Source organism: Microtus ochrogaster, unplaced genomic scaffold (assembly GCF_000317375.1).
Source record: "Microtus ochrogaster isolate Prairie Vole_2 unplaced genomic scaffold, MicOch1.0 UNK9, whole genome shotgun sequence".
NCBI classification, from domain to species: domain Eukaryota; kingdom Metazoa; phylum Chordata; class Mammalia; order Rodentia; family Cricetidae; genus Microtus; species Microtus ochrogaster.
In genome coordinates this window covers 6,776,213-6,788,332 of record NW_004949107.1, presented here as the reverse complement: position 1 = coordinate 6,788,332, position 12,120 = coordinate 6,776,213, and the positions used below count along the sequence as shown (strand labels likewise).

Genomic DNA, 12,120 nt, shown 5'->3' with positions numbered 1-12,120 from the left:
TCAGATGACGTAAGCAGAGGCACTGTATTACTTGGGGAGAGGCTAGCCTGTGAACTGGTACCCATTCAGATGACGTAAGCAGAGGCACTGTATTAGGGAGGCTTATAGCGAATTACAAAGTGGCTGTTAGGTCTGCAAATCTACCCCACAACACAAGCTTTTACAAGCTTTTTTTTTTTTCATTTTCCTTTTACTTCACTTTTCAAATAATTGTTTTTATGCTTTACTGAAATTCACAAATTCACAAATGACTGTGTAGGGGTGGGGCTATCAAGATGGCCCGTCAGCACGGAAGTTTGAGAAACACTAAAATACAGTCAAGACCAAACCAGAAACTCACTGCCATTAGGCACTTTTACTGATCTTCTACAGTAAAGATGACCTTCGGTAACAGCATGTAGACATCCAATCGTTAATATAAAACTGAGCACAGGCTTGTGACCAGAATACAACAGTACTGCCTGTAGTTTTTGCTCCTTCCCTTCCTCCCTCCTTTATCTCCCTCTCTGTATTTTTTAGATGAGATCTCTGCCAACCAAACTGATCAAAACTTTTAGACTTAAGCAATCTGCGTCTTAGTCTCCTGTCTCTCGGTCACAGACACACGGAACACAGTACTTTTTCAACAACACACTTCTTTATAAAGGTCCACACCTTTGATCTCTGACTCAGTGAGTCAGAGCAGGTAGATCGGTGAGGTCCAGGCCAGCCAGCCAGGGCTCCTCAGTGAGACCCTGGTTTTGTATGTTCATCTGTTTGTTCAGAGTGTATGAAGTGCGCACATCTGTGGGGGTCGGGCATGGTTGCTGGAGTTAGTTCTGTCCTTCCACCACGGCTCACGCAGAGATTAAGGCTCTCAGCACACACTCCTCAATGAGCCATCTTGCTGGCCTACTAATACATTTCTTTAGGAATAATTGTCACTTAGAAGTCACACCTACAGGCTGGAGAGATGACTCAGGGTTAAGAGCACTTGTTATTGTTGAGACCCAGGGTTCAGGTCCTAGCACTTCCATGGTGATACACAGCCATCCCTAACTAGTGCCAGGGGGCCTGATGCCTACCTCTGACCTCATGCCCTCTTTTGACCTCCCAGGGCACCACCAGGCACACAAATTGTGCATATATACACATGCAGGCAAAACACTCACACATAAAAAATAAGATAAATCTAAAACAAACAAAAGAAACCCACACCCAGGCGTGTGATGCTGCAGGCATTTAGCAGAATTCCCACAGCTGAACGGCATCTGTGGAGATGTTTTCAGTGTGAGAAGCAGCTAACTTCCAATTAGAGTGAGCATCTGGCTGGAGCTGCATGCTAACCCTGGTGTTGAGGAAAGCCTGTAGAGGTATCTGTTCTGCTGCCTTCAACAGGAGGGTGAAGGGACCCATATGCAAAATCTGTGACCAGGACCAGGTAGACAAGTTGAATCTTGGGTGTTCTTCACGGGTGTCAATAAGGACCCCTGGTGGACTATGTCTCAAACAGGCTTGTTTCCATGTTTCTGTTTTGTATTGGAATCAAATAAAAATGGCTGCAATGAAACTGCAAAATGTACACAATCTAGCTAAGCCATATAGTAAAGCAAAAATGTAACAAAGCTGACCGGAGCATCCCCCCAAATCTGACTGATACAAGGTAACAGCCTTGCCATTTGCTGGCTCAGAGAACCTCCAGCTCCACAGAGACCTGGCTTTGTATGCTCCAACTCCTTAAGCAAGCTATAACTCAAAGAAGACCCGGCATGCTCTCAACAGCCAGACAGCAACAGCCAGGCACACGCACGCACGGCCCTGCTGGTTGCTTTGGGCCTGGTGCAGGCTACTGGGCAGGGTGGCTGGCTCCTCAGAAGCCTTTCTCCTCAGACACTCAGAAAAAATAACAATAGCTCTTTAAGGGAAGTTGGAGAGGCACGTGACCTCTCAAAGGCCTCACAAGGGGCAGCCTGCTGGAGCAGTAGCTCGGGCTCATTAAGGGATTCCTGGGAAGGTAGGAAGGGCTCCAGAGTCACGGTCCCTTTAGAGGCTACTAGCTTCCCTGCTGAAATACCTGGGCTTTGGTGCTCCGCTGTGTCCCCTCCCTCAGCTTGCAAAGAACCAAATCTACCCAAAGAGCAGAGGAGCTCCTAAGGTTTGGGCTAAGTTAGGACACCCCACGGGGGTAAGGGGTGGATGGCCCCTCCTTTGCTCTCCTGCTACCCAAACCTAAAAACTATCCACAATTGCTTTTCTTCTGAATATCTAGTGGCTTTTACTGTAAGGTTGGAGATAAAATGTGACCCCTTCCCAGTGGTTAGGAACAAACTCTGGACATTCGAGACTCAAAGCAGCCTCACTCACACTGGGTAAGCGCTCAGACACGGAGCTGTACTGACGACCCCCCCCCCCCCCCCCGTCAGTATTTTGTAAAGCTGATCTAGCAAATACGAACTGCAGAAAACTAAAATGTAATCATAAAGGACAAACACATTGGTAGGAAACAAACAAAACTGAACTGTGTGAGGTGTGGTCTCTAGTGCACAGCTTCTCACAGGACACCCAAATGCTCCAAAGCTTTGTTCCAGTTAATCCTAGCCCTGGGAAGGCAGAGGCAGATAATCTACTCTGAAAGCACGGCAACAGAAAGAAGACAAGTGTCAGTACAACTTTCCTCAGAAGACAAAGGTCTAGACTCTAGACAATCAGAAGACTGTGATCTGCTACCCACGGTCCCACCACTCCCGGCCCTGAGGAAGTCACAGGGTATGGGAGTGGGCCTGCAGCAGCCTGAAGGAGCAGCAGAGACCCTCTGGAGCCCCCTCGGTGGCCCCATTTGCATGTTTGTCAACCACCACCAGAATGTAAGGCCGGCCCCTAGGGGCTTAAGAGGTTCGTTCTGTCACCTCAGTACTCAGCTCAGGGCCCCTCCCTGACACCAAAATCTTCCTCATTAAATGAACAGTTAAGGGGAAAAAAATGAAAAGACAAGAGCAGAGAAGCGCAGGGCAGAGGAGCGTGGGGCGGAGCAGGGATGTCTGTGGGTGGAGGAGCGCCTGAGAGGCCACCAGAGAAGAAGGCTGTGGGCCTTCGGGCAGTGGGGAAAGAGATCTCCAGCCGGGAGACCCCACCCGTGAGCCCCTCACATGTACCCTAGTCTTAGCTCTCGGCTTGCTCAATCCCAGATGCTGGGCTCTAGGAATCTGTGCCCCCCAAGTTTCCAGTGATGCTGGATGTAATAGCTGAGATCCACGATTTCCCTTGGTCTCTCTCTGCCAGGCCACCTCTCTCTGGGCCCGAGCACAACACTACTGTCCTAATGGTGAAGGCCCCTTTCTGTTCTAAGCAGGCAGGGTGAAAAGCAATGAGCAGCACTTTATGATGACAACGGACAAGCAACCGTCCAGACTAGAAGGAAGGCCTCATGCTCAAGGTTCAAAGATTAAAGTCGTACCTGGGTTTAAGGGGTGACATCCCAAAGCCTTTATTTTTAAGGCATTCAGATGCCCCCCTCCCGTGCAATGTGAATTTAATTCTTTCCAACTATTCAAAAATGATATTTTTCTTTTATTTTTAAAATCACTGTCTTTTAATGTTATTTGGACTGTCAAAATTAAACATCTATGATTGCCGGGCGATGGTGGCGCACGCCTTTAATCCCAGCACTCAGGAGGAGGCAGAGGCAGGCAGATCTCTGAGTTCGAGGCCAGCCTGGTCTACAGAGTGAGTTCTAGTACAGGCTCCAAAGCTAAACAGAGAAACCCTGTCTCAGGGGAAAAAAAGAAAAACAAAACCAAAATAATCTATGATTTCGTGGGATAAATAGATAATCTTTTACAAACAACCATTTGTAATGCAATCCCACCACCAAAACACCTGCTGTCTGTCACCTGCAGGCTTCCCCAGCCCATGGCTGCAGGGCTTCCTCGCTGACACCTGCCGACTGCAGGATGGGCTGGACTATGGAGCCGTGTCCTGCCCACCAGGACTGGCAGACTCAGTGCCAGTCAAAAGGAGATGTAAAAGTTTGTTTTAACTCAACTCATTCCAAACAATGGCCATTATACCTGACAGGAGAAACACACCAAGATTTCTTTCACTTCTTACTCAGACAGGGTCAAAACTGATACATGAGTCCCAATTTCAAAGCAAGGAGATGACTGGACAAGACAGAACTAATCTCACATCCAATTAAAGCATCAAAGAATGCCTAAGAGTAAGCACAGCACCTGGTCATCAGAGCGGGGAGGGCTAGGGGCAGTGCTCTGATGAGCAGAACGAATGTGAGCATGCTTAGCATCCCGGACGTGGGCAGGTTAGGATGAAAGGGGACTCGGGCAGTCATCAGTCACCGTGGAATACCCCGGGGCTCGATTGATTGCTACCTTGTACACATTCTAAATGGCGTGCACCAATTTCTTCTTGAACTTAGAACTCAGGGTTTGCATTTTCCAGGGATATAGTATAATTAAGTGACACGGTTTCTCTTTTTTCAAAAAGACTTAATTTGTGTTTATATGTATGGGTGTTTTTGCCTGTATATATGTCTGTGAACCACTTTCATGCCTGGTGCCCACAGAGTCTAAAAAGCGTGTCAGACCTCCTGGAACTGGAGTAACAGACAGCTGTGAGCTGCCATGTGGGTGCTGGGAATCAAACCCAGGTCTTCTGAAGGAGAAACTATTGCTTTTTAACCATGGAGCCATGTACTTCTCCAGCTTCTATGACGTGGTTTTTCAGAAGGCAGTTACACTGCCACCCTAACCGTGGGGTCGTCAAGAAGCCACTTCAAAGAGGTTGCTGGTGAGGCACGTGGGTCTTGTGAGGCTGGCCACATTCCCTGTCATTTCATTCTTCCTTATACAGGTTCAGTGTGGCCACTGGTGTGACCAGGGACTGCTGAAGAGACCCACAGCATCAACGCTGACCCCCACCACCCCAGGCCTCTGACGACAAAACGGAGCCAAGAAAGAGAAGGTTCCCAAGAGAGCGTGAGTGATTTCTTGCCTGCATCTGTGCTGCCCGGCTCTCAGCTTTTGTCTTGGAAAGCTGCTCTTGGGTCAGTGGCAGGGAAGGGTGCTCCTAACTAAATCAACTCTACAGCAGAATTCGGGGTCTCGGCACAGAGAGTGAGTGGCAGTCCAGGGGAAACTCCTGGCAAGAGAGTGGACCACCTCTGGCTGAGTAGACCTAACGCTCCAGCTGTGCCTAGCCGGTCACCTGGCCCGAACCACCTCTAGGAAGTCAGCTCACATCGTTCTTGGCAGCACTCGGGAGGCAGGGCTATGTGAGCTCAAGGCCAGCCTCGTCTGGGGAGCCCCTGGCTGGCCAGGGGAGCCCCTGGCTCACATAAACAGCCAAAGAGACTGGTAGAGGATGTTTTCCCTTTAAGAGAAACTGTACTTTTCTTTTCTACCCTTTTCCCTCTCAGCCTCGCCCCTCCCAGTCACCAGGTCCGTGGCCATTTCTGAGGCCCAGCAAGGAAAGTAGAACTCTTCCTCTTTCTCTCTGCCTCTCTCTCGGAGGCTGGTCAGAACCTAAGTGTGCTTTTTTCTGATTCTCTGGGCTTCGTTATTCTTTCTAGAGCTGTCCTCCATGTCTGCCCACATGTCAGCATAGGCCATGGCTGTGTCTCTCTCTTTCACTCTCTTCCTAGGGTAGCCGCTGACGTTTATAACTTCTCTGCCCTGGGGGTGTTCTTTTAAACTCTAATAAGCGTCCCTGAGCTTCTGGTGAACTCATTCTTACCTTTTTTTATTAATGAGACTAAGACCCCCATGGGGGGCACCCTGTTTCCACTCTAACAACAGTGGCTAAGGTTGGGGTAGAAACTGCAGAAACAACTTCTGAAACAGAATCTTCTCGGTTCCTGATCTTCATGCCTTTGATGTCCTGTTTTGAGGTGGTCCCTGACAGACACCCCTACCAGCCTGGCCTTCCCTGGCGTGAGTCACTGTGCTGTGGTGGCAGCAGCTGGCAGTGAGGAGAAGCCCTGTCCTGCTTCAATGGGGAACCACACTGGCTTAGACAGCTCTCCACACTAACATGTTACACCATGAAGAACACCTACACTACGACACCTGATCATATCTAAGCTTTTAACGCCTGCTTTCCTCCTCAAGGCACAAAGTAGTGCCAGAACAAAAAAGATCACACTGCAAGGGAAGTGGTGGTCAGGGATGCTGCAGACCCGGGGAAGCTCAGAGAAACAGACCAGCCTCCAGGTCCCGGGCGGTCGCTGGACACAAGGGTACATGCTAGGTGGGAATGGCAGCAGGCAGTCTTCAGACACCAGTGAAGGCCCAAGGCCAGGGGAGCACCAGCAACAGAGGTAACAGCCCGCCAGGGGAAGAGGCTGTCACTGGTAGACAGGGGAAGACGCTGGCGGCACACCCACCCCTCCACCATGCTGCTGACAAACTGTGAGGCTGTCTGAATCGGGAAGACCTTATTTTTAAACCAAAGCCTACCCAGGGTTTCAGAGGTCTCTGCAGTAACATCCATGCTAATTGGTAAGTAAGACAAAGCCTCCCCTAACGAATCAGCGAGGTAATTATAAAGTCACTCTCTACATCAGCCAGTCCCCCGTGCTCACCCAGCCTGCTGTAACCCGACACCCGCCCTCGGCTCCACTCAGCCTGGCCCACAGTCCCGCAGGCCAGCCCTGCCCACCCGGCCCCTTGCAAACTCACAGCCCTCCTGAGGCCCCCACAGGCCAGGAGATGAGCTGAGCTGCCCCGAAGGCCAGCCTCCATGCATATCTAGGCAAAAAACTTTATAATGCGGGGTTGTTTTCTATAGTCCACATAGTAATAAAATGTAGCTTTCCTCTTGGGATTTTCACACGCCTCTATTAAACTGGATACGATTTCTAACGCTGATTTGTCAGCTAGTATCATTTCATTTGAAAACAAAAGGAATTAAAACAACCAATTACACTGAATAAACGAGTATAAAGAAGCGCGATGTGGAAAGATAAAGTCTGCCTGTTGGCGAACACGCGAAAGCACGGCCAGCTTTCGGACCCCGTCCACAGTGGGACATGCTCCTACACCCTGGCCTTCGGTCCCTTGGATGCCAACCCCAATGGATGGAGGACACTAGTGGTCTTCCAAGGGTAATGAAAGTGCTAACAATTCCTCTATTTCACCCCACAGTTCTGGCCAGTGGCAATTTCTGAATTTACATTTTCACAGAAACATACCCAACATGATTGAGGCCCCAGGTTGGTAGAAAATACTCCAGAAAGAAACGAAAGATGGTCATGTAGACAAAACAAGATCAACAGAATGGTGACCCCTTTGAAGCTGGGTGAGGAGCACTTTACCTTCTGAGTCCGTCTGGAATTTTCCATAAAGTTAAACAATACATCAATATTTTTTAAAAACCCTACAAGTAGAAAAAATCATGTAAGCGCAGCAAATTTCTTTCATGAGAATTACACTAATTCCATAGGCATGTTTACACAGATGAGAGCTCCTGATGGTCTATGTAAACAAGCATGTCCAGCGCAAATCCTATCAACGCTGAAAGACAGCATAGCATCCACCCACACGGGGGCGCCACAGAGCAGCAAGGCACCTCCAACTCCAAGTCAGTTCCTAGCTTCAGGGTTCTCAAAGCATTTACACTTCCAAATTCCACCTCTGATTCAGGAGTCCACGGGACAATGCTAAAAGCTAGAAGCCTCGCCAAGCCCAAAGCAAATTATATTATGCTATGGTTCAAACTTTTATTGCCTGTGTATAAGCAACACCAGTGCTTCAGAAACCACGGTTGGGAACCCTGGAGGATTACTGAATTAAGAACACACACAAAAACAAGCACCAAGTCATGAAGTCAGACTCGGAGGAGGGGACAGTTCAGATTTCTGCAGGGGCTCTAAGGCTGGCTTCCAAACACACAGCAATCTCCTGCATTCGCAACTCTGAATTTTACTAGTGTAGCCACTTTCGATAATCCTATTGCCCCTTAATAACAGAAGAGTGTTTCCACACCAAACAGACAGTGCTTCTGGCAGTTATCTGAGAAAACCATTCGTCAGGAACACGGAGGAGAAGCCATTTAATTGTCAAATGTAAAGCAGTTAACCTTGGGGACACACTGAAGCAGGCTACTGTGCACTAGCTGGATTCTATCTAGTCGTATTACAAGCTTAGGTTATACGACGTTTGCTCAATAGTAATGCTCCTAACAGATGAACTAGCATCTCTTTTCCATTTGAAAACCAGTAATTATGAACAGATATCATAGTGATTTACATTATGAAGCTGCTTCCTAATCATTTGGTGTCCAGGGTACATCTTCAGCATCCTGAGTCTACAGTCTCATTAGCATTAAGGAATCCTCAGATTTGACTTTTTCCCATAGGACTGCGTGCCAGGGAGGTTGCTCCAAGTCTGCCCCTCCCCCATTCCGGGGCACAATGAAAATATTTTTCTCCTGTATTTATAATTGCGAAGATGGGATTCTGGTTTCAGCCCTTTGTAGCATCTTTTCCCTAAAGATACCTTGTTTTTCCCTCACAGAAGGGATCCTTAATAAACAATGTCAAGGGAAAATAAAAGAAGACTTGAGTAGGAACTAAGCGATTTGTCAAAAAGCACGTGAAAGTTTCCCTTTTGGCTTAAAAATCACCAGCAGCCATATGGACGCAGTAACTTTAAAGCCAATTCAATGTAAAATAAAACTGCATTTGAGTTAACTAGCTAACTTATCACTAAAACTGCAGAATAAAACCTAAGAATGCAACCACAGAAAATATTTTAATGAAAATGTTTCTTTTTTGTGGGTATTTTTTAATTAATTAATTAATTAGATGAATTGGTGAAAATGTTTCTTAGGAGTTAAAAGATTAGCCTGGCATTGGTGGCGCACGCCTTTAATCCTAGCACTTGGGAAGCAGAGGCAGGTGGATCTCTGTGAGTTCCAGGCCAGCCTGGTCTACAAAGTAAGTTCTAGGACAGCCAAGGCTACACAAAGAAACCTTGTTTCAAAAAACAAAAACGAACAAAGGAGTTAAAAGATTAAATTCAAAGAATGAATGGTGAATTTGAGGCTCATGTAAGTAGCCTACATATTCAGAATATTTATTGTAATTGCCTTTATGAATTAGGTAGACAAGGGCCGCAGAGATGGCTCAGTGGTTAAGAGCACTGGCTGCTCTTCCAGAGGACCTGGGTTTGATTCTCCCCTCCCACAAGGAGGCTCACTGGCCTCTTTGGGTACTAGGTACACACGTGGTGCACAGACACATATGCAGGCAGAACACCTATGCACATAAAATAGCAAAATAATTTAGAATGGAAGAACGAGGCTGCTAAGGTTTCACAGACAATTTAAATTTTGTATTACATACTTGGAATAGTTCACCCAGTAGAAAAGGTAATGAAAATACAAACTAAAAGGTGGTAAATACTGTAAAAACAGCCATTTTTTTCCAGGCTGTTTTGAGATTAAAAGCTTCCCTCAAGAACCTCAGATATTTATAACCTATTGAATTTTAAGCAAAGTCATTTAGCTAAATAAATCAAAATAATCAGAGTACCACATTAGTATAATAAATATTTATTCCTAAAGAAAATAGTTAATAGCTCCACTCCCAGCACTTTGAAGGTCCGATCCTTGTGGAAGGCTTTCCTCGCGACCACCCAGGAGCAATTATCCCTAACACTGTCCCACCTGCCTTTGGGAGCAGCAGGGCCATCTGAGAAACTGCGCTCTGGACTTGTAAATCAACTACTGTCACACAGCTAAGAATCACTCCAGCTGAAATCAACTCGATTTTGTATCTCTGCTCATAGTGAAATAATTTTTTTAAATCAGTATTTCAAAAATTGCTTTGTGCTTATTATTTCTTATTGTTTATGTAAGACCTGGGGTTCCATCCTCAGCATTACAAAAAAATCACTTACCAGTTTGCCCAAGGCTCAGCATAGAGCACTTTCCCGGCATGCCCGCGTTCCATCCCCAGCACTGAGAAGGGGGCAAACACACACAGCGTCAGAGAAGCTCACCACATGTCTCACCAGGAAAGAGTAAAAATCCCTGCTGAAGCCACAGAACCCAGGTTCTGCCAAACAGTCTTCTGGGAACGTAAAGAAAGACCCAAAGACAAAGACATACTTAGGCACAAAATGTTGAAAATGGCCCCTTCAAAAAGGAAGAAGAATCTGGAGAGCTACCACCTGAACAACTCATTCGTGTGGCTGGAAGCCTGCGAAAACCTGTTCTGGTAGAGAATGACCTTGGGACTTTCGGAGTCCCCGAGTCTAACTTGGGCAAGGCTTCTCAACACAGGGGTGGGGTGCTCCAGCAGTCTCCTCCAAGTTCAGAACCAGCATGGGCTGGAGTGATAGATAAGCAGTTCTCCAGAGAGGAGAGCAAAGAGCTGCAGCCAGGGACTTTCATGACAGCTCTGTGACCACTGTACAGTTGGGGACACGGTACTGTGGCCACCAGGCTGACAGAGCCACTGTAGTCACAAGACTGTGGGGTAGAGTCAGAATCCCTTTCCCTTCACTGCTCTAAGCAAAACTTAGAAGATGAAGAAGAAAAAGTGTGGTTCAGTGGCTTCTCAGTTAGTTGCTTATGAAGGGTTTTAAAGGTGGAAAGAGCAGCTTAGGTTAGTTAGGGAGCCTGCGAAGCTGCAGGTTTTGCAAAGACACAGCCATAATATCGTAGATGTGCTTGAGTTTGAAGAACTGAAGTTTGCTGCTATTTAGAGTTACCAGAGAAACAAAGCTGCCTTTGGGCACCTTAAACTAGTCAGACTGGCTATAGCAGTCGCACAGCCTGCCGCGGCTACGTCCTCCGCCCTCTCCCTCCAGCCCCCACCCCCACGTGCCCACAGAGCTCAGTCCACCTCACCCATCCCTGTTCCTGCCAACCCTGCTGGGAGCATGGGGTGTGAGGCCAGGAAGCTCCATTCTGATCTGAAAACTGCAGTGGGGGCAGAACATAGCGTAGGTGACGCCAGGCTTCTCCAAGAGAGCTACACAGCCGTGGTGCTTGACTCTGCGAATCATAACAAGTATTTTCAACTGAGCCCAGATGACGGACAGAGGATCCTGAGAGGAGACAAATGAGTCTTCCTGGCTTGTAGGGCCCTCAGACGACAAACAGCCACCTTTCCAGAAGCAAGCTGCACGGTCCAAGAATGTATTTGCTTTGTTCTATTAAATATCATGTATTTTAAAAGGTATATGCTTTTTTATCTTGAAATGTAATAATTTATACATTTTTCAAAGAAAATTTTTAGACAGTCAAGCATGTTTTTGTCTCATGATCTTGGGGCGGGGGGCAACAACAACAAAGAGTCTATTTATTACCCAGAATAGGAATGCCGCCTTATTAGGCTGACATATGCCATTCACAGATTCATACAAAGAATGAACTGCTCGTCAGTGCTGATGGAGAAAGACACAGCTCCACACAATGAGTGACGGACGCTCCAGGGGACAGTTCTGTTCAGAAGGCTTTCCCAGTGTTTGTACAGGACAGAAGTTTGCCTTTAAGACTAACTACACTGGCTATTTAGGACAACAGATTTTTTTCTTTAAAAAGCAACCCAACCTTGGTAGTTGTTTCATTCTGAAATATTAAAATCAAATTAAATACCCAGACCCTTCTCAAACAGAAGTCACAGCCTGTAAGTGTCTAACGAATGTTTCATGAGTATCTATGAGTGGCAGATAGAAAAGGCAGTGCTGGTGCACACACAAGGGCCACAGCGCTCCAGTCGGAACTAACGGAGCCTGAGACAGCTCAGCCGGCAAAGGTACTTGCCACTCAAGCATGGAGACCAGAGGTCAGTCCCCAGAACCCGAGTGAGAGAAGGAAAACCGACTCCACACAGTTGCACTCTGACCCCACATGAATCCTTTCTTCACCACGCGTGCGCGTGCACACACACTCACACACACACACAACTTTGAAAAACATCTAATAGAGAGATATGTGAAGGCTGGCATTACTCTTAGCACCAGGCCCTTTTCACTTAAACTGAAGCTTTGCCCTCTGGTATCTTTGGCATAGGTCTGATCTTTGGACTCAACAATCAGACATGCTTCCTGCAACTAGAGCGCTCTCTCTCTCTCTCTCTCTCTCTCTCTCTCTCTCTCTCTCTCTCTCTCTCTCTCT

At 47.1% G+C, this 12,120-nt stretch overlaps 1 protein-coding gene across 2 annotated transcripts in view; it reads right to left on the bottom strand.

Annotated features, from left to right (window-relative positions):
* The window catches only part of Sertad2 (SERTA domain containing 2), a 113,883-nt gene that overhangs the window by 7,511 nt on the left and 94,252 nt on the right, over positions 1 to 12,120 (bottom strand). The window lies entirely within an intron of this gene.